Source organism: Passer domesticus, chromosome 8 (genome assembly GCF_036417665.1).
Source record: "Passer domesticus isolate bPasDom1 chromosome 8, bPasDom1.hap1, whole genome shotgun sequence".
Lineage (NCBI taxonomy): Eukaryota > Metazoa > Chordata > Aves > Passeriformes > Passeridae > Passer > Passer domesticus.
Window position 1 is genome coordinate 4,283,788 of NC_087481.1, and position 22,724 is coordinate 4,306,511.

General features: G+C 48.8%; 1 pseudogene; it reads right to left on the reverse strand.

Moving 5' to 3' along the window:
* Positions 1–4,108: 4,108 nt before the first annotated feature.
* The window catches only part of LOC135306131 (zinc finger protein 208-like), a 378,562-nt pseudogene continuing 359,946 nt past the window's right edge, over positions 4,109–22,724 (reverse strand).

The following is a 22,724-nucleotide window of genomic DNA, read 5'->3' on the forward strand; positions in this document are numbered from 1 at the left end:
CTGCTCAGTGACCTCACACAACAAACTCTGTGATGTCATAGCACAATCTGTGACCTCACACAGCCCACTCTGTGCTGTCACACAGCCCCTTGCTGACATCACAGCTGCTCTGTGCCTCTAGGACACAGCCACAGAGGTGCCGCTGTGACACAGCCCCCTCTGGGACATCCCCCAGCCCCTGCCAGTGCTGAGCCCCTGTCAGCTCTGGCTGTGCCCTGCTGGTGTCCCTGAGCTGCCCTGGCAGAGCCCCAGCCCTGCTGGGCTGTGCACAGGAGCTGCTCCTGGCCAGAGCTGTCTCTCTGCAGCGCTGCCCTTGCCAGGAGCTGCCTCTGGGCCAGGAGCCCGGCCCAGCTCAGCAGCACAGACACAGCACAAGGACATTAATGACCCTCTGGGGCTTTGGTGCTCTTTGCATCAGACTCTATCCCTCAGAGTGTGCTCAAAAACCTTCTCAAGAACTCAAAATCAGATTCAAAGTCCAAACTTTATTTAACTTTAAATGGGTCCCAGTGAGGGACATAACTCATGTGAATGTCTCCAGGTTCCAGGTAGAGCAGAACACTGGAGGCAGTGATGAACTGATGACAGGTGGGGACAAACAAGGCAAAGGTGTCTCTGGTGCTGAGCAAACCTGGATGTGTTTCAGGAATGCAAAGGCCCAAGGCCTGAGCCCCAGCCCCTGGCCAGGCAGATCCTGTCCCTCCCTCATTGCTCAGGGCTCTTCCCGGGATGGGCTCTGGCATGTGGGGATGTGCAATGCCAAGGGCAGGACCATGGGGCGGCCCCCGCCAGGCTGCTGAGCAGGGACAGGGAGGCAATGAGGCCCCAGGCCTGCAAGGGTCACTTGTCTCCTGCTCCTGGCTCAGGCCCAGGGCCAGCAGCCATGGCCAAAGTGCTGCCCAAGTTGGCTCTGTCAGGGCCTTGCAGCTGCTGCCCATCCCTGTGCCCTGTGCAGCCCAGGCTGTCCTACGGTGTCCCTGCCCTGCGCCTCTGTCCCTGCAGGCTGTCGTCATCCCCCGGCTGCCCCACCTGGCTGGCCTCTTCCTTTGCTGACAGCTCTGCCTCCTGCCTGCCTCTGCCTGCCCACACAAAGCCTTGGGCTGCTCCAGGCTCCTTCTGCACCACAGCCCTGCCCTGGGGGAGGAAATTCCTTTCTCCCGCTGTCCAGTCTGGGCCTCCCCAGATGCCCTTGTGTTGTGTTCCACTGCAGTAAGCAGCAAAACAACTCCCCCAGGCCCCAGAGTCTCAGACCTCAGGCAGGCATCGATGACCAACAGGGAAAGGAAGGCAACAGGATGGGTACTGGTTTAGAAAAGCACAGGATCCTTTATTGTGCCAGGGACCAAGACAAGAAATGAAGGGGGAGACGGGGTGGTGGCTTGTCATTGGTTTTATATGACAGGGTAGGGGTGGAGTTTAGGGTCGGGGTCCAATAGCAGAAGGATCAGGGCACTGCAAAGGAGTGGACAGAGGAGGACAACCAATGGAAAAATCGATGGCGGGGACTTTGCAGTAGAATTTGGACCAATGAGGTTACAGAAAAGGAAAAATGTTCTGTGGCCACTCCTTTTTTGACCAGATGGGGTGGAGTGTCTTTTCCTGGGCTTGCAGGGGCATGCCCAACAGGGTGGAGGGGCGGAATCCTCTTTAAATCACACTCCTCACTTGATGCTGTCTGTCTGGCTAAATTCCCTACTTCCTGGGGCAGGGGAACTCCACACCCTTGGTGCCATTATTTCTTTCTCTTGGTGTTTTATACAATGAAGAAAAACTCCAGCCTCTCTGAAACCACCCTTTAATCCCTCTCAGGCTGCTCCTGTTCTGTCCTCAGTCTCCACACCACTGAGCTGAGAGCCACCACATTCTACCTGCTGGTTATGTGATGAGGCATCCAAACCCCATCTTGGGAGATTTTTGGTTACTTTTCAAGGTCTGTGAAAATGGAAAAATAGTGGTCAACATTATTTTGTCCCACATCTTGCAGTAACAGAACAGGAGTCAATATCACTCAACTGAATGAGGGTGGATTTACATTTGTTAAAACGAGGAAATATTTTACAATGATGAGAGTGGCACAAAACTGCAACTGTTTTTCCAGAGAACTGCATTCCCCATCCCAGGAATTGTCCAAGAGCAGGAGCTTTGTGCAACCTGATCCAGTGAAACCCTCTCATCCCCAAGGACAGAATTGCTGTCATGGGGGTTCTCTGCTGTGCTGGGTGCCCTCACAACGCTTCTGGCCAGAATGTCTGCTGAGGGCAGCCAGGCTGCTGCAGGGGCAGTGACCTCACAGCCGTCACCATGGCAGCCCTGTGCCCTGGGCCTGGCTCTCCCCTTTCCTCTGCCCCTGCCTTGTCTCTGCTGGCATGAAGAGTTTTCTCATTAATATCTTGTGCCCAAGGTGCAGGGGCCAATGGCTTCCCAGGCAGGCTCCTGGAGCAGAAGTGGCTTTTCAGAGCCCAGGCAGAAATGAGCCCTGAGGCAGCAGCTCTGCAGTGCTGGCCACCAGGCCGGGCTGCCAAGGGAGGCTTCTGGCCATGCCCTGCAAGCAGCTGCTGCTGCCAAGGTGCCTTTGGTGCCTCAGGCTCTGCCTGGCACAGCTCCCAGCACGGCACTCTGCCCTTGTGCCCGAGCCCTTCCCTGTGCTGGGGCTGGCCTGGGGCTTTTCCTGCAGCGGGACCTGCCCTGCTGATGGCACAGGAAAGGCAGTTCCTGCTGGAGCAGGAGGCTCTGCCTGCAATGGGCTCCAAGAACTCCAGCAAGGCTCTGTTGACATCAAAATTGCTTCCTAGATCACTATATGCTAATAATTGTTATAGCTCCTATACTGTGGAGTAAATAACTCTTTTTTAAAATTTAATCTGTGGTGTAAACAAACCATTCTGTCTAATCATGATCAGAATCAATCAGAGCTGTATTTATATCAATTTATCTAGTATTCCATCGATAATCCTGTGGGACAAATTGCATTAAGGTTCAATTCTACCTGTCTAATCTTTTACACCTTTGACAAAGTCTGGGGCTGGGATTGGATCCAGACACTCCACCTCTCCTCTAATAAAATAAATTTTGGAAGTCTAGGGGTCCTGCAGTGGTTTGAGGATCCATGGTGTCTGTTGGGTGTCATTTCTCCATCTCATGACTCATCGGGAGTTTCTCCAATAAAGAAATAAAGCTTTTGCCTGAAGCTCCCACTCTGCCCATGACAGGAACCCCTGTGAGTGTCTGGGACATCCCGGCTCTTTGGCAGCCTGGGGACTCCTGGAATGTCACCGTGGAGCCCCCGTGAGTGCCTGAGACAGATTGGTGCCTTTGCAGCCCAAGGTGCCCTGGGATGTCACCATGGAATGTCTGTGACTGCCTCTGACCACAGGGCTCTTTACCATCCCCAGAAACCCCTGGGAGGTGTCCATGGAGTCCCTGTCTCTGCCTGTAATATTCCAGCTCTTGAACAGCCTAGAGACTCTTGGAAATTCCCCATGGAACCCCTCTAAGGGCCTGTGACAAATCTGATCCTTAGCATGGCAACCAGGGCTGGGACCAGCTGGGATGCTTGGTTTCCACAGGGTGGGGTTCAGGAATGGGATTCCCCAATTTCCTTGTCCCGCTAAATCCGTGCTGCAGATTGCTAGCCTCCTGCCTCCCATGGAAAGCACAAAAGGCAAAGATCCTGGGCTATGATAGGAACAATTTATTGGGAACAGCAACAAGATCAGGAACAAACAGGAACAGCAACGATATTGATAACAAAAGGGATAAGAAAAATGGAAAACTACAACTCAGCTGACTCTTCCCAGACACAATTTCCTCCTGCCAAGAAAGGACACTCTTCTCCTCGTAGGAAGATAGAGAGATTCCCTTTCTTGCCCATGGCAATGATCTGAGGGGGGAGTGAATGTAACGACACAGCCATGGCCAAACCCTCATGTTCATCAATCCCACATCATGCCATCGGCAGGGGCAGGAGAAGGGACAGGTGTCTTCCCAGTATGGATCACTGGGAACATGGATCACCAGGACTCTGACCAGCATGGGTCATCCAATGGGGGATGAAGCTGCAGCAGTGCATGAAGCTCTTCCTGCAGTTTGGGTATTTGCAGGGCTTCCCCTACTGGTGCCTCTGTTGGTGTCTGGTTAAGTTAGAACTGTGGGTGAAGCTCTTCCCACACTGGGGACACTCGTAGGGCCTCTCCCCAGTGTGGATGCGCCAGTGGATGATGAGGGTGGAGTTTTGCTTGAAGCCCTTCCCACAGTCATGGCAGCAGAAGCGCCTCTCATCAGTGTGGATGCGCCGGTGGGTGACGAGGTGGGAATTCTGCTTGAAGCCCTTCCCGCAGTCGGGGCAGAGGAAGGGCCTCTCATCAGTGTGAATCCTTTGGTGCCTGAGGAGATTGTAGCGGGTCTGAAACCTCTTCTGACACTCAGGACATTCATAGAGCCTCTCCCCGGTGTGGATGCGTTGGTGGGTCACAAGGGTGGATCTGTAGCTGAAGCCCTTCCCACACTCCCCACACTCGTAGGGCCATTCCCCAGTGTGGATCATCTGGTGGCTGATCAGGTGGCTGCTCCACCTGAAGCTCTTCCCACACTCCAAGCACTTGTAGGGCTTCTCCCCATCAGGAAGCTGCTCATGGGCCACCTGCTCTGATCCCTGGCTGAAGCCCTGTCCACCTTCCTGGCACAGGGTGGGTCTTTCCTCCTCAGACCACCCTGGGCTGGATTTGGAGCCCCTCCTCCTGCAGTATCTCAGGGAATTTTCTTCCCCACTGGATTCCTGTGCCATGGAGCCACTCAAAACAGCCTCTTCCACAAGATTCTGCTCTGGAGATTTGTCCTCGATGGTCTCCATCCTCAGCTCCTTGTCTGGGGAAGGCAGGGCAAGGAGAGGATGGGATTTCCCTCCGTGCCAGAGGGAAGGGGAAAGAGATCCTTCCTGTGCATCCCTGGCAGGATGGCGTTGGAAGCAGGGTTGTCCTGCAGCCTTGGGCTGTGCTGTGCAGGGAGATGGAGCAGGAAAGAGAGGGAAATGAGCTGTGACTTCCTCCTCACCTACCTGGTGGTCCCGGGACATCTTCCTCTTCCTCGCAGCCTTCTCCTCCATCTGGCAGTGGTTTGGGGATGGGAAATTCTCTTTTGGGAGGAAAAGAAGAGATGAGTGCATTGAGTTTTGTACAGGTTTGAGGGCAAACCACGGGGAGAGTCTAAGCCAGAATTACAATTTAATAAGAAAATTAAGATCAATTCTGTAATGATACAGAAACACTGCCTTAAATGGAACAAGTCAGGATATAACCTGACACCCTGTTGGTCAGGGTGCTGGTAGCAGTCCCATTAAATGGTGGCTGCAGTCCTGTTGCAGTGATGATCGTGATTCTGTCGAAGCAGCGATCCTGTAGTAGGGTCTGGTCTTCCTCTGAAGGTCCAGTGGTGCCTATGGAGCTCTTGTCCTCTGGGAATCCAGTAGCCAAGGTGCTCCTGGTGTTGCAAGTCTCAGCTTATATCCAGGTAGGAATGCTTGGCTCCTCCCCCTGGGCGGAGCATCCCACAATGGGATGATGTCATTTTACCAGTCCTGCAGGGACACTCGTTGGCCCATTCACAGAAGAGAGCCCCTGCAGGGCGTTATCAGGGCTGAGTCTTGGAAGAGATAAAGAACACTGCCCCACCTGTTTATAACAGTTTGTGAAGATGGTGATTGAAAACATGCATTTGGTTACATCTTGGACTGCAACCTGAAACAGTGGGGTAATCCCTGCTGGGGGTGTGAACACCACCCCCCCTACCCAAACTGGCTCAGGTGTAAAACCCCCACCCCGGGACAGCCACGCACACAGGGGACAATGTCACACTTGCCCCACCCCAGGGGAGGTCTCTGTCCCTGTCACTCTCTTGCCCTCCCCCTTTTTTCTCTTTTATTCCATCTCTCTCTACCTCACATTTACTGTTCAATAAAATCCACTTTGCATTTGGTCATGTTAGCACCTTAATTGGGGCAGAGGCATCTCTCTAACAATTTTCTTAACCAGATTGTGTATAATATTTTGGCACAGTGCGTTTAGGCCGTGTTGTCTGACCCCGAGTGCTATTGTCAGAAGCATGGTTCCCTCCTCTGTGGGAGGAGAGCTCTTTCTTTCCAGAGGAACTCTTGGAAACTTGGATGCAAATTCCTCTGAGCGACTTGTGGGAGAACTGATGCAGAAAATGGCTGTTATGGGTGGCCAGTGTGAAGAAAATATTTTGTTATTCCTTGGAAAGTTTGTTCAAATCACTGGAGAAAAGGTGTCCTGGGTTGACTATATGATGCCCAATCGTCTTGTTCTGTTTATACTGAATAATAAGTTTTACACCTTTAAGGCTCTCTTCCAGACAGTGAGGAGGGGAGGGAAGAAGCGCGCAGTTTGTTTTCAGACTGCTCTCACTCCTCCGCATTCCTGCTCCTGGACTGTGTTGTCTGCGGATGGACAGACAGCCGGACAGAGCTCCTTTTTTCCCTTTTTCTTGCTTTTAGCTAGCTGAGGCAAAGAAGTTCTCCGGATTGTGATTTTTTTCCTTTTTTCTTGGAGCTATTCAAGCCTGCTCTAGACTGAACACCCAGAAGAGCACCGGCAGCTCCACCTGTGGCCCCCCTGGCCAGGCCTGGGCCACGGCGTTTCCAGCACCAGAGAGACTGATCAGAGACTGAGTGAGCCGAGCTGCAACCCGGGGAGGGGACTGTTCTGAGTTTGCTTTTCCTTAGATTGTTTAATATTGTTTTATTGTTTAATATTGTTTGGTTTCTATTGTTTAATAAACAGGTTTCTTTCCACTTTTCTCCAAGGAGATATTTTCTCCCGAACCGGTTGGAGGGGGGAGGGGCAATTGAATCTGCTTCTGTAGAAAAGCCCCTTTGGGAGTTATCTCCCAAACTTGCCCTAAACCAAGACAAATACAGTTAGTGGCGCCCAACACGTGGCTTGAGAAAGTGGAAAAAAACGCTTTATTGATTGTAGGTTTGTTGTGCTTGGTGTGTAGTAGGTTAAAGTACCCAGTAGCCATGTTATTTGAATTTGTAATGTCTCTTGGGGAGGCTTTTATGTGGCTCTGGTCTCTAGACCTTTTTGAGGTTTCAATACCTTTCTGGTCACTAGGTTTATTGTCCCTATCACGTAGATTTTGCGGTAAAGGGGCACAGATTGGATTAGCTATTGTGTTGGCCTTGGTGATAATGATTTATAGGGCGTTTACAAAGATACTGGCGTCTGTTTACGATATGTATGGTTTATGGTTTCTTCGTCCTACCCTGCATCCCCGTTCTAGCAGTATGTTTTGGGAATTTATTAGTAATTGCACCCAGCTAGTTAGAGGAGGAGCAGGGAATGAGGCTTTCCAGCCTTTCCTTTCCTTCTTCTCCTTTGAATCTGTTATGTCACTTGTGGAGAATGTTCAGTTTCCCCTGAATATTAAAGAGACCATCTTTCTGGCATTTAATCTGGTAGGCTTCCTCTATATGGTCTGCAGCTTCTCTAGAATGAGGGCTGAGATGTCTAGAAGAGCTGATGAGACCCCTGTCCCAGAAGTAGACCCACGTGTGGAGAATCCTGAGTGGGGTGGAAAATGGGAAAATATGGGCCAAATCCTGAAGGAATTCTCTGACCCTATAGTCTGGGACTTTCCCCATGAACAAATTCAGAACCCAGCTGAGGTGGGGAAATATCTGAAAGAGAAGTATCTCAATAATGGCCCTAAGGAGAAAAGGATCATTGCAGTGAGCTGGGCCCTGGCATATGCTTATCGCACACTGCTAGATACTCTAAGGCAGCAGACCGAAGAAGGGGGGCAGGGAGATACATCAAGAGCTATCCCAGTCACTCAAGTTGCAACCAACACCCCAGGCTCAAAGCCAGCAGCTAAATCACATAGTGAGCCTAAGCCAGCGGTTAAACCAAACAATAAGCCTCAACCAATGGCTGTTGCTACTAGCACTAGAAGTAAGAAGTGCACAGACAAGACCAATCGACCAGTAGATGATGATGATGATGATACAGGAGAAGGACCCTCAACATTTCCTGACATAAAATCAAGAGTCAAAGCAACTGGCACAAGATCAGAAGCCAATATTGAGTCCTTCTCCCTGAAGGACCTGCGTGGCCTAAAGAAGGATTACACCCGACGATCTGATGAATCCATAATCAGCTAGTTAGTCCATCTTTGAGATGCTGCAGGCGAAGCTACAATTCTGGACGGCACAAAAGCGAGGCATTTAGGATCCCTGTCACATAATCCTGTCATAGACCAAGGCATGATTAGGGGGGCTAACCCTCACAGCCTCTGGGCACAGGTCTTAGACAGTGTAGCGCAAAGATACCTGTGTGCCGATAATCTCTACATGCAACAAGCGCAGTAGAAGACCATAAAACAAAGAATTCAATGCTTAAGAGAAATGGCAGTGGCAGAGATTATATTCTCAAATGACATAACAACTAGGAATCCAGACTTGGTACCATGTACATCTGTGATGTAGCAAAAACTTGGGCCACATGAATATGCATCTGCTCTAGCTATCATGAAGCGGGATGACACGGATGAGACCGTGCTTGACATGGCAAGGAAGCTCCGAGCTTATGCAGATGCTGTACATGGCCCAACACATGCCAGAATCGCAGCAGTAGAAACACGTCTGCAGAGATTAGAGGATAAGATAGAAGAGAGTCATATGAAGCTCAGAGAAAAGATTAAAGAAGACCTTCTCCAAATCTCGGCAGTACAGATCAGAGGTTCTGGTACCCAACGCAAACGTTCCCCAGATAAAGAGAGAAGGTACACCCCACGAGCTGAGCTGTGGTTCTTTCTGCGTGATTGTGGAAAAAACATAAGGCTATGAGATAGAAAATCCACCGCTGCTCTGTCCCGAAGGGTGCGTGAATTGAAAGAAGACAGAGCTCAGAGACGAAGTTCCACCACAAAGAAAGCAGCTCCAGTTGCCCATAGCCGAACTGCCAAGTATAATGATGATGATAACATGTCTAATCCCCTTAAAAAAACCTCTAAAACATATGCCCAAAGAAAGAAAAATAACCAGGCTTAGAGGGGCCCTGCCTCTAGCCAGGTAGAGGCTAGAGAAAATCGTGTTTTCTGGACAGTGTAGATTCGTTGGCCTAGCACATCGGAACCACAAGAGTATAAAGCTTTAGTCGACACTAGTACACAGTGTACCATAATTCCATCAAGACACGTGGGGACAGAATCCGTTTCTATTGCTGGTGTGACAGGGAGATCACAAGACTTCACTTTAGTAGAAGCTGATGTGAGCTTGACTGGGAATGAGTAGAAGAAACATCCTATTGTGACTGGCCCAGAAGCCCCATGTATCCTAGGCATAGATTATCTGCGAAGTGAGTATTTCAAAGACCCAAAAAGACTGAGGTGGGCATTTAGGATAGCAGCTGTAGTGACAGAGAGCATCCAGCAATTGAATACCTTGCCTAAACTATCTGAAAATCCATCTACAGTAGGGCTTCTGAAGAGAGAAGAGCAACAAGTACCAATTGCCACTTCCACAGTACATCGTCGACAGTATAGAACCACTCAAGATGCTGTAATTCCCATCCATAAGATGATCCGAGAGCTAGAGAGCCAAGGAGTAGTCAACAAAACCCACTCACCCTTCAACAGCCCCATCTAGCCTGTGCGTAAATCTGAAAGAGAATAGAGACTGACGGTTGACTACCGTGCATTGAATGAAGTGACTCCACCGCTGAGCGCCGCTGTACCAGATATGCTGAAACTCCAATACAAGCTGGAGTCCAAAGCAGCGAAGTGGTATGCCACTATCGATATTGCCAATGCATTTTTCTCCATTCTGCTGACAGCAGAATGCAAGCCTCAGTTTGCCTTCACCTAGAGAGGTGTGCAGTACACTTGGAACCGGCTGCCCCAGGGGTAGAAGCACAGTCCTACCATCTGCCATAGACTGATCCAGAGTACACTAGAAAAGGGTGAAGCCCCAGAACATCTGCAATATATTGATGACATCATTGTATAAGAGAAGACAGCAGCAAAAGTGTTTAAGAAAGAAAAAAAAATTATCCAGATTCTCCTGAAAGCCGGCTTTGCCATCAAAAAGAGCAAAGTCAAGGGACCTGCTCAAAAAATTCAATTTCTGGGAGTAAAGTAGCAAGACAGACAGCGTCAGATTCCCACTGATATCATCAACAAGATAACAGCAATGTCTCCACCATCCAACAAAAAAAAAACCACAGGCTTTCCTAAGTGCCATAAGTTTTTAAAGAATGCACATTCCTGAGTATAGTCAGATCGTAAGCCCTCTCTATCTAGTCACCCATAAGAAGAACACTTTCCACTGGGGCCCTGAACAGCAACAAGCCTTCGTCCAGATTAAGCAGGAAATCGCTCATGCAGTAGCCCTTAGCCCAGTCAAAACAGGACCAGATGTGAAAAATTGCTCTATTCTACAGCCAAGAACCATGGTTTGTCCTAGAGCCTGTAGCAAAAGGTGCCTGAAGAAACTCGAAGCCGACCACTAAGATTTTGGAGTCGAAGCTACAGAAAGTCTGAAGCCAACTATACTCCAACAGAGAAAGAAATTTTAGCAGCCTATGAAAGAGTCCAAACTGCCTCAGAAGTAATAAGTACCGAAACACAACTCCTCCTAGCACCCTGACTACCAATACTGGAGTAGATGTTCAAAGCAAAAGTTCCCTCTACCCACCATACCACCAATGCTACATAGAGTAAGTAGATTGCTCTCATAACACAGCGCACCCATATTAGAAAGCTAAAACGCCCTGAGATTCTGGAAATAATTACAAACTAGCCAGAAAGTGAAAACTTCAGTCTCACTAATAAAGAAGAACAAAAAGTAACACGTGCTGAAGAAGCTCCTCCATATAACCAACTGCCAACAGAAAAAACACAATATGCTCTTTTTACTGATGGTTCCTGTCACATAGTAAGAATAAACCAAAAGTAAAAAGCGGCTGTATGGAGCCCCACACGACAAGTTGCAGAGGCCACTGAAAGAGAAAGTGGATCAAACCAACTTACTGAATTCAAAGCTGTTCAACTGGCCTTGAACATTGCTAAAAGAAAGAGGTGGCCAAAGCTCTACCTCTACACTGATTCATAAATAGTAGCCAATGCTCTGTAAGGATGGCTGGAAAAGTAGAAAGAGGCTAATTAGCAGCCTAAAAGAAAACCAATTTGAGCTGTTAAAGAATAGAAAGACATCGCTACCAAGGTAAAGAAGCTACCTGTGAAAGTCCGCCATGTAAATGCCCATGTCCCCAAGAGTATGGCCAATAAAGAGCACCAAAACAATAAGCAAGTAAATCAAGCTGCAAAGATAAGAGTGTCCAAGATAAACCTAGATTGAGAGCACAAAGAAGAGTTATTCCTAGCTCGATAGGCCCATAATGCCTCAAGTCATCAAAGTAAAGATGCCACCTATAAGTAGACACGAGACCGAAGAGTGAATTTAACCATGGACAGTATTTCTCAAGTTATCCACGACTATAAGACGTGTGCTGCCATCAAACAAGCCAAGAGAGTGAAACCCCTATAATATAGTAAGCAGTAGTCCAAATACAAGTATGGGGAGGCCTGGCAGATTAACTACATCACACTGCCCCAGACACGCCAAGGCAAGCGCTACGTGCTCACAATGATAGAAGCCACCACGAGATAGTTAGAAACCTATCCTGTGCCTCATGCTACTGCCCATAACACCATCCTAAGCCTTAAAAAACAAGTCCTGTAGAGACATAGTACCCCTGAAAAGATTGAGTCAGACAACGAGACTCATTTCAAAAACAACCTTATCAACACCTGAGCCAAAAAACATAGCATTGAGTGAGTGTACCATATCCCCTACCATGCACCAGCTGCGGGAAAAGTGGAAAGGTACAATAGGCTGCTAAAAACCACCTTAAAAGCCTTAAGTAAAGAATCTTTCAAAAATTGAGAGCAGCATCTGGCAAAAGCCACCTAGTTAGTTAATAACCGAAGCTCTACTAACCAAGTGAGCCCTGCCCAATCAGAGCCTTTGCATAGAGTAAATAGAAACAAAGTCCCAGTAATACATGTCAGAAATTTGTTAAAGAAGACAGTTTAAATCAATCCTACCTCGAGTACAGACAAACCCATTTGCAAAATTGTTTTTGCTCAGAAACCAAGTTGCACATAGTAGATAATGCAAAAAGATGAAAGAACACGATGTGTACCTCAGAGAGATCTGATTGTTGAGTGAAAACCATGTATAAATATCACTGTTTGCTGAATGTTACCACCATTGTCTGTGTATAGCTGTATATTAAATGTATAATGTATGTGTTTGCAGAGTTAGAATATATATATTAGTTTTAGTAGTAAGATGACGATATAGAGATAAGAGGTGGAATGTCCTGAGTTGACTATATGATGCTTTTATCCCCAATCGTCTTGTTCTGTTTATACTGAATAATAAGTTTTACACCTTTAAGACTCTCTTCCAGACAGTGAGGAGGGGAGGGAAGAAGCGCGCAGTTTGTTTTCAGACTGCTCTCACTCCTCCACATTCCTGCTCCTGGACTGTGTTGTCTGCGGATAGACAGACAGCAGAACAGAGCTCCTTTTTCCCCTTTTTCTTGCTTTTAGTTAGTTTTAGCTAGCTGAAGCAAAAAAGTTCTCCGGATTGTGATTTTTTTCCTTTTTTCTTAGACCTATTCAAGCCTGCTCTAGACTAAACACCCAAAAGAGCACCGACAGCTCCACCTGTGGCCCCCCTGGCCGGGCCTGGGCCACGGCGTTTCCAACACCAAAAAGACTGATCAAAGACTGAGTAAGCCGAGCTGCAACCCAGGAAAAAGACTGTTCTGAGTTTGCTTTTCCTTAGATTGTTTAATATTGTTTTATTGTTTAATATTGTTTAGTTTCTATTATTTAATAAACAAATTTCTTTCCACTTTTCTCCAAAGAAATATTTTTTCCCGAACCGGTTGGACGGGAGAAGGGCAATTAAATCTGCTGTTATAAAGAAGCCCCTTTAAGAGTTATCTCCCAAACTTACCCTAAACCAAGACAAGGCCCCATGGAATAAGCAAAGCATTGTGACAGTAAGACACCTCATGGAACCAGTGAGACCATTGTGACCCTGGGGGTCCCCACAGAACCAAGAGGACCATTGTGGTACTGTGGTGCCTGGTGAAACCAAGAGGCCTTTGTGACACTGCAGGGCTGCATGGAACCAAAGCTCCAGGGTGACACAGAGGGGACTCATGTCATCAGTGGTCCATTGTGGCACTCTGGAGCCAAAGGAGACCATTGTGACACTGCAAACCCCCAGGGTTCAATGGTCCATTGTGACACATCAGGGCTCATGGAACAGAGAACCCACGTGTCATTGTGGGGCCTGGGGAACCACAGAGACCATTGTGACACTGCAAGGCCTCATGGAACCTAGGGTCCATTGTGACACTGCTGGACTCCATGGAAACGAGTCATCATTATGGCCTTGTGGGGCCTCATGGATCCAATGTGCCATTGTGACACTCTGGGGTCTCACAAAACCAAGGGAACATGGAACAGGTCTGGCTGGTTTGGCCTCTTAGGGGCCACCTGACTGCTCCAGCAGGCCTTGGCATGTTGAGGGTCTGTTCTCATCTGCTGCTGAAACACTGGGGCTCTGTGCTATCCTTTCTATGGAAAAGTGCGGTCTTTCTCCTGCAGGCACCCATGGCCAGAACTGGGATTTCATACAACACAGGAGAATGCTCCATGCTTTTCTTCCTGTGGGAAAGAATTGTCCTGCTTCTCCAGGCACCCATGGCTGAGATTAGGCTTCCCACCTCCAAAATTCCTTAAATGGAAACACTGCTCCCAGTCAAATTCTGCCATTCCTGACAAGTCTGGCTGGCCTTGGCCTTGTGAGGCTCTCACCTGCCTTCCAGACACTGGGGCTCTGTGCTTTCCATCCTAGGGAGAAGAGCTCTCCTTTTCAGCCAGGTGCAATGACCAAATTTGGGGTTCTACATCCAACATTCCCTATTGTGGCAGACTGGTGGAGATTGTTGGCTGGAAACATTTTGTGTGTGAGGAAAGAAGGGGCAGGTCCAGCCTTACCCTGCCCTGCAACCCCAATCCCCCCAGAGCCTCTATCCCAGCCCAGCAGTGGCTGCCAGTCCCTGGCACAGCACAGGCAATGCTCCACAGCCACCTCTGGAGCCCCAGCCCAGCTCCTGAGTGACCAAATGAGCCCAAGTCCCACCTGGGGGAAGGGCCCAGGAAGACCAAGGGGTATTGAAGGCTGGCCACAAGGCAAGCACACATCTTGACCCTACCTCCTCTTGGCATTTCCGTCTGAACAGTGATGGAATGCAGAACTTGGGAGCTGTGTGTGTGCTTCTCTGTATGTTTATTACTTCTCATTCTCTCTCTCTGTGTCTACTTCTTCTTTATATGTCCTCTTGGAAAATTTGAGTAACTTAAAATTGAACAGGCTTAGAGTTTGTGAAGTTGAATGGACCAAATGAATGCTTTGAGAAGTGTTTTTTGTTGGTTGAATGTCATATTAAACCTTTTGCCAAAGTTTCTCTGATTTTCTAAAGTTTGCAGTAAAAGCTGTTTTGCTCTTTCGAGCTCTTCAGGATCACTTCATAGTATTTCTACAGTACATCCAACTCAGAATAGACAAACAATTGTAATTCCTTTTAAATGTCTCCTTGAGAGAGTTGTTTGGGGGGGTGGGGGTCAGGGCTTGTCTGTCCTGCTTGGCACAGCCCAGGCAGGGCTTTCCCAGCCACATTCCACACTCCATTCCCCAGCTGGAGCCGCTGGTGCCTCTGAGTTCTGCTGGCCCAGCCCCAGGGACGCTCTCCTTGTCTGCCCATTCCCCCACGCTCTCTGGGCAGGGATGGCCTCAGTGGGGGCTGCTGACATCCTCAGCAACTTGGAGGCTGCTGCTGGATTTCACTGCTCCAGAGGCTTGTTCACCCTTCAGCCTTTCAGTGCAGGAATTCAGTGTCCAAGGGCTCATTGACATTCAGAGCACCTTAACAAGCCAAACCTCTGGGAATAATTTTATTTCAGATTTCAAATTGTTTGTGACTAATTAGACTGATTTCAGAAGCCTATTCAAACTGAATATATTCTATTTAAAAAGACAGTGAGAAAAGATTTTTTTAGGTCCTGTTTAGATTTTTTCCTCTAATAAACTGATATATGCAATCTCCAATTGGCACTGAATCCAAATGCTCCCCCATGCATTTTTAATAGATATGAAAATCAAGACCCTTCATGGCTGACAATCAATCAGACTCTGTCCCTACCCCCTCCCCACCAATTCCCCCATCCAAACCCTGGTACTCAGAGCAGCCTTTTGCAAATCTCAGCTCCCTCCAGCCCAGGCTGCACCTGCAGATTTCAGCTCCTTGGCTCCAACTCCCACCTGCTTTCCTTGGAGAAGGAGCTGCCCGAGACACAGAGGGATGTTCATTTCTTGTCAGCCAACAAAGCCAAAGGAAGGCACAGATCCATCAAATGCAAAAGTCATTCTTCTCCCTGGGCTCTGCCCCTGCCCCTGATTCCGACAGCCTGTCCTGTTTCCTTCATCCCTCCTTTGCCAGGCACTTTCTGGAACAAGGGAGCTCTGCTCTGGCTATGGAGGGAGGTCCAAGTGCAGCCACAGGAATGGGAACCACAACTCATCAGGTTTGTGTCTTTTGAGGGACCAGGAACTGGTGAGACTCAGAGGCACAGAAAGGTTTCTCTTTGTGGGACACATTAAAAAATGTGAACATGATAAAATTCATTAAACATCAAAACTCTTCCCTGAGCTCCTTGTGACAGCAACATCTGACATGTCCACCATCCACAAGGGATTGCCATACTGGAAGGATTTTAGACAAAGACATAGGAAGAGGTGATAGAAAAGATAAAAACACAATTAAGATGCTGACTAAGAAGGTATTTAAAGTTTTGAAAATTTGGGCAACTTCCTGATGCTCAAAGCATGAAGCCAGTCAAGGGAGACACATTGGAATAACCAGAGAACAGTTGCAGAAGGAAATCTGGGAGCAAGGGGAAGGGCATAGATCCAGCTGCTCTAAATGAAGAGATGTCCTCAGACATGGCCATTTAACCAGGAGAGCTGGAAACACCTGAAGGAAGAGGGCTGTGAAATACTAGACTGAATGTTGGGAGCAAAGGTAGAGGGGAAGATCAGTATTTTTTCTCCTGTCATCAGTAGAAGAATCCATGAGATCCCGGAAATTCTTGGTCCTGGTGGGAAAACTTTGCCATTTCTTATAAGTACTCAAATAATCCAGATAAGAAATATTTTCTGGTGTATTATGAAGCTAACAGGTATTAAAACCTGTGCCCCTTTCCAGGCAGACACCAGCTGTGTGCCCATGAACAGGAAGTGCCACTTGTGCCCTGAGGTGCCCAGCTGGGATTGGATCTCTCCGAGAGCACCTGAGGGAGAGCAGAGCACCTTGCAAGCTGCAGGTCCCTGACAGACCCGCAGGGCTCCTGCCCCATCAACATCTGCTCTGCTGCCAATCACAGCTGGGATAGCACCGCCCCTGCTGTGTGATTGACAGCTCTGCCAGGGCTGGGGGCGGGGCTCTGTCCCACAACAAACCAGGGCCTGACCCGGCCCTGGCCCCACACGGGCATTCTGAGCATCCCGAGGTGTCTCGGGACATCGATCTCATCCAGACTCTGACAGTGACCACGGTGACACTCCTCATGTGTCCTCATGGAACCAAGGGTCACTGTGACAATGCGGGTCCAAGGAAACTCTGGTGGGTCTGTGGAACTTCATGGAATCAAGGAAACCATTGTGCAGTTCAGGGGCCCTGTGGAAGCAAGGGTCAATGATCAAACTGTGGGGCCCATAGAAACAAGGAGCCATTGTGACACAGCAGGGCCGCATGGAGCCAAGGGACCACTGTGACTCTGTTGGGGCTCATGAAACCAAGAAGCCATTGTGACATTGCCAGACTTCATGGAATCAAGGAGACCATTGTGATGGTGTGGAGACCCATGAAATCAGCGGAACATGGAACAGGTCTGCCTGCTTTGGCCTCCTGGGGCCTGTCTGACAGGTCCTGCTGAATTTGACATGTCAAGGGCCACTTCCCATCTGACTGTGAAGCACTGGGGCTCCGTGCTTTCCTTCCTATGGAAAAGAACTATCTTTCTTGTCTAGGCTCGCATGGCTTAAATTAGGATTGCACCTCTAAAATTCCCTATATCCAAGGCTTTCTCCCAGACAAAATCTGCCAATACAGTCAAGTCTGGTTAGCCTTGGCCTCTGGTGACTGCCTCTCATCTGCCCCTGGGGCTTGCCTGTTTTCTTCTTGTGGAAACCACTGTGACACTGTGGGGCATTGTGGAGCCAAAGGGCATTGTTACACTGTAGGAACTTGTGGAACCAAGGGGATCATTGTGACACTGTAGGGTCTTGAGGAACCATGGAGATCATTGTGACGCTTTTGGGTCTTGTGAAATGCAGGGGCCATTGTGACACTGCAGAACACCATGGATCCAAGGGACCACTGTGACGCTGTGGAGCCTCACAGAACCAAGGACATCACTGCGGTTCTGTTGAGCTGCATGGCCCCAAGGGGCCAGTGTGAAGCAGCAGGGCTTTGTGGAACCAAGAGGCCATTGTTGCATTTCAGGGCCTCATGGAGCCAAAGGGCCTTTGTGATCCTGTGGGGCACCATGGATCCATGGAGACCATTGTGGCACTGCAAGGCCCTATGGAATCATTGTGGCAGTGTGGGGCCCCAGGGAACCAAAGAGCCATTGTGACCCTGACGGGCCTCATGGAGGGAAGGGGTCATTGTGACATTGTGGGAAGCTGTGGAACCAGTGTTGCACTACTGGGCCCCAATGGAACCAAGCGGCCATGGTGACACAGCAGGGCTTCATGGAACACAAAGACCATTATGACACTGTGGGCCTTTTGGAACCATGGAGACCATTAAGATCCTTAAGAACTTGTGTAACCAAGGGGCCATTATGATGCCACAGGACATCATGGAAGCAAGAGAACCACTGTGATGTTGCAAGACTTCATGGAAGCATAGAGCCATTGTGACACTTCAGGGCCCTATGGAACCAAGAGAACACAAAATAGGTCTGGCTGTCTTGCCCTCCCAGGAGTCACCTGACAGGTCTGGCTGACCTTGGAATGTGGAAGGCCACTCCCATCTGCCCCTGAAACACTGGGGCTCTGGGCTTTCCTTTGTATGGAAAAGAACTGTCCATCTTTTCCAGGTATCCATGGCCAAAATTAGTAATCCACCTTCGAATTTCTGTGTATCCAAGGATTGCTGCCAGACATAAGCTGCCAGAGGAGACAGATCTGGATGGTCTTTAATTCCTGAGTGCCAGCACTGACCTGTTTTCCAAACACTGGAAAGGGCTCTATGCTTTTCTTTTTGTGGAAAAAATCCTCCTTCTCCAGGCACAAATGTCTGAAATTAGGATTCCACATTCAAAATTTTGAATATCTAAGAGTTGCTCCCAGACAAACCTGCCAGGACAGACAGGTCAGGCTTGCCTTGGCTTCTGGTGGCTGCCGTTCATCAGCTCCTGAAACATAGGGGCTCTGTGGTTTCCTTCTTATGAAGACCAATGTGACACTTTGTGGCCTTGTGAAATGAAGGGGCCATTGTGACACTGCAGAGCACCATGAATCCAAGGGACCATTGTGACACTCTGGAGCCTCGTGGAACCAAGGACATCACTGTGGCTCTGTTGGGCACCATGGTCCCAAGGGGCCGGTGCAAAGCAGCAGTGTTAGAGCTAGCCTGGCTGTAACTCAGAGTCAGCCAGATTTTACCCCGAAAGAACCCAGCATGAGGTTCAAGCCCTGGGAATCATTTGTTTAACTTAGGATGAACTTGGAAGTTCTCCCATAAGCCTTTAGTGTTGTTATGCTAAATTGTCCAAGTTCTGTTTCCCTACTGGTTACTTGTTTCCCCTCTATGGGTATTGTTCTAGTTCTCTAGCCCCAAGTTTATATGTTGTTGCTTCCCCTTTATCTCAGGTCTTTGGATCCTGCCCTTTGTACTGTGCTCAACTTCTCCATGTGTTTTGTTTTTCACCCCGTTATTGAAGTTCTTTTTGGGCAACTCCATTGAACCCGCTCCTTTTCCTTTTTGCCAACTTCACTCTTAAGTCAGGGAACCAGAAAGGTTTGTTGCAGCCACCCTCACTGTGACATCTGGCCCCTGACCAGGGACCCTGACATTCAGTTACATCAGCTGGGGTTAGCTGACAGATAGGCCAGGGCTCCCTGGGATTGTGGATTGTGCCGGGCCCGGTGGATTTCCCATCACTTCAAGGGACCTGAGCCCGCATTGGTGGGGATGATGATGGTTTCCTCCTGTGGAGGATTGCAGCTGGGTTTGGGAAAATGCAGGACATTTATCGCCCATTTTGCCACCACGTTTTTAAAATACAGATCCACATCCCATAATTGATTTGGGGTGTTCCGGTGGCTGTTCCGCCCAAGGCAGAGAGGGAGAAAAATGGGTGGTCAGTTGTCCAAAGTAGAAAGGAGCTTATATGGACACTTTAAGTTAATTCTCACTGGTCATGACAAAATATTTTCAAAGAACAAATTAAAATCAACCGTAAGGTGGATCATTCAAAATTTTCCAGACACTTATGCTGACGAAATCCATACCACCGAATACTGTGACTCTGTGGGATTTAAATTGTACAGCCTTTCAATCAAAAGGGACACCATTGCACCCCGCATGCTCCCGTTCTTCTACACCATCCTTGAGACCCTTCACCAGCAAGCTCTGAGTTGAAAACTTGATCCATCAGTCACTCCTAACCTGGGACCTCCCCTGAAACCTGCCTTTCTTGGACTTTCCATGATGGTCCAAGATGGAAATGGCGACGCTGTCTTGGAGCATCAGGCCCTGGAGACCCAAGATGGAAGAAGCCTGAATGTGGCTCGGGAGCCTGACCGTTCTCCTGCCATCTTGGCTCCTCCACTTCCTGCTACCACAACTTTCTCTTCTGCCCTGAACCAACCTCCAGACTCCACCCCTGTAACTGCACTCCATGCTCCCACTGTCAATCATCCTTTCCACCCTGGGCCATGGCTCCAGAACTCCACCCCAAAAGTCCGCCATCCTAAATCAAGGTCCTTCCTCCCCAACACCTGACAAAATGGCAGCGCCCTTTACTCACCCTCCGGCAACAATATAAACCCCATGGTCAAGGATACTAAGCCAAACTGTCACACGATTTCTAATCCAAGTGTTTCTGCTCCAAGTTATTCTTCCTCCCCAGAAGACACTTTGGATTCCCCAGAGCCACCTCTCCCCTCAAGCCTAGAAGATCCCTGGGAAAGGATCTGGAAGGAAGCAGTTAAGGAAGGAGACTGGCAAATAGTCTTGAAACTCCTCATTACCCCAGGACATTATGAAAGAAGGGAGCAGAATCCCAGGTATCAGCCATTGGTTTACAGGGAAATCAAAGAGCTGTGTAGGGCAGCTAGAGACTAGAGGCAGGACTCACCTTGTTTCAATGGCCTAATGAGGGCCGTGTTTACAGCACATGTAACCCCCTATGATTTAAAATATATATGACCAAGTTTTTATCACCTACAGAATACACCCTGTGGGAAAGGGGGATGGAAGTGTTTACTAAATCAATTAATAGCAGACTATGCTAATAATGAGGCAAGGGTGCAATTGACAATCAGCCATCTAGCTGGAGAAGGAAAACACAGCCTGACAGATGATCAAGCAGCAGGTATCCCAGAGAAGTATTGGACGATATAAAAGAGGTGGCTTTGAAAGCTTTAATCCAGGTACTGGATGGTAGCACCCCCAGTTTGAACTATGTAAACATAAGACATGCATGAAATTGATTGATTGCCTTAAACAGGCAGTAGAGAAACAAGTCTGGGATGAAAAGACTCAAAATGAATTACTAACCTCATTGAGGGTAGCCAATGCCAACCTGGAATGTAAGAAAGGGCTGCGTGCCCTTCCACTAGAGATGGAACCCACACTCCTGCAGGTGATTGAGGCTGTAATTGCCTCAGGACAGCAGAACACGTAGCGGCCGTACAAGCCCAGGCCATTGGGCAAGGAGTTGCAGAGGCCCTAGTGGCCATGCCATTCCCCTTTAAGGGGCCCTAGCCACAATTACAGGGCCCCCAAATATGTTTCCTGTGTGGTCAACAAGGACATTTTAGAAAATATTGTCTCTGGGGTAGGGGGGTATCCGGTCCCTAACAGAAATCAACATAAAACGAGGCAGAATTTGGCTTTTTGCAATGGCCAGTGCAGGTTGGTATGATGATCCACCCTCACAGCTGGCACATGGCACGTCTGGAGTGGCCTTGGTGGCACCTTGGTGTCACCTTGGGCTTGGCACAGACTTGAGGAGGGTCTATGTTTTCAACAGAGACACTCAAGAGTTTTAGATTGCTTCAAAGAATTAAAAAGACAAAACCCCTCTTTGGCTGTGTGCAGTCAGATCTCCAAGCAAAGCAGATCCCAAGTGAGTGAGTAGAGACAGGATGGGGATGGGGAATGTGGAGCAAGGTTGTTGACACTGGATCAGAGCTCAAGGCACAGCTTCTCTGACCAGGCCAGAGCTCCTTAGGAGAGTCCCTGGATCAATATCAGTCACTGAATGCTGCAATCACTTCTTGTATAATAATAAAAGTAATAAAAGACATCCTTCAAAATAGGAGTACATATTTCCTAGAAGATCTTTGAAATATCTGTCCAGCGGGAAACCTTCCTGATGAACAGCACTAGAGCAGAGGGAAATCAAGGCAGGGGCATGGTTTGTCAGGACTTGCTTGATGCTAACAAGCCCCATGGTGCATTTGGAGCTGAGCCCTGGAACCTCAGGCCCTGAGAGGAGATTGCACAAACCTGTCCAGGAGTCAAAAGTCAGTGGAAACATCCAAAGTGTCTCAAAGCATGAATGGGACCCAATGAGGTCCATCCCCAACACAGGCTCCTCGTGGACTTCTTGGAGGAGAGAATTGGGAGCCAGCATGGCACAAAAACTTCTCAAAGACTCAGTGTGAAAAGGAAAATCCAAAGTACTTTAAAAACCTTGAGTATCTCAAAGTATTAATGAGCCCCACTGAGTGTCAGTACAAAGATCTAAAGGGACTCATTAAAGCAGATAATTGGGGCCATGATTGCACAAACCTCTACCAGAGTCTGTATCAAAGGGGAAACACCAAGTACCTTAAAATAACTGAAGTACCTTGAAGTATTAATGAGCCCCACTGAGTGTTGTTACTGACAAAGCCTCTCCAGGGACTAATTACAGCAGATAATTGGAGGCCATGATTGCACAAACCTCTCACAGACTCCAAGGCAAAAGCCAAACCCAAAGTCCTTTGAAAAACCTGCATTCCCTGGGAGCATTCAGGAGCCCCCAGGGCCATTCCTGAGCAAGGCTCCCCAGGGACTCCTTGCAGCCTTGAGGCCACTGGGATGTGGGCTAGGGGGGGATGCTGAGGGCAGGACAAGGGGCTGACAGTGCCCAGCCTGGCTGGGGCTGTGCCAGGAGGCCCCAGGGCCTCAGGACAAGGTGTCTCCTCCCAGCCCTTGCTGGCACAGACCCTGCTGCTGTGCCCCAGGCCACCAAGACTTGGCTTCTCTTTGTCCCCACCTGGCATCACTGCCTCCAGTTCTCTGCTCTGCCTGGGACCTGGGGACACTTTCTGAGTCGTGTCCCTC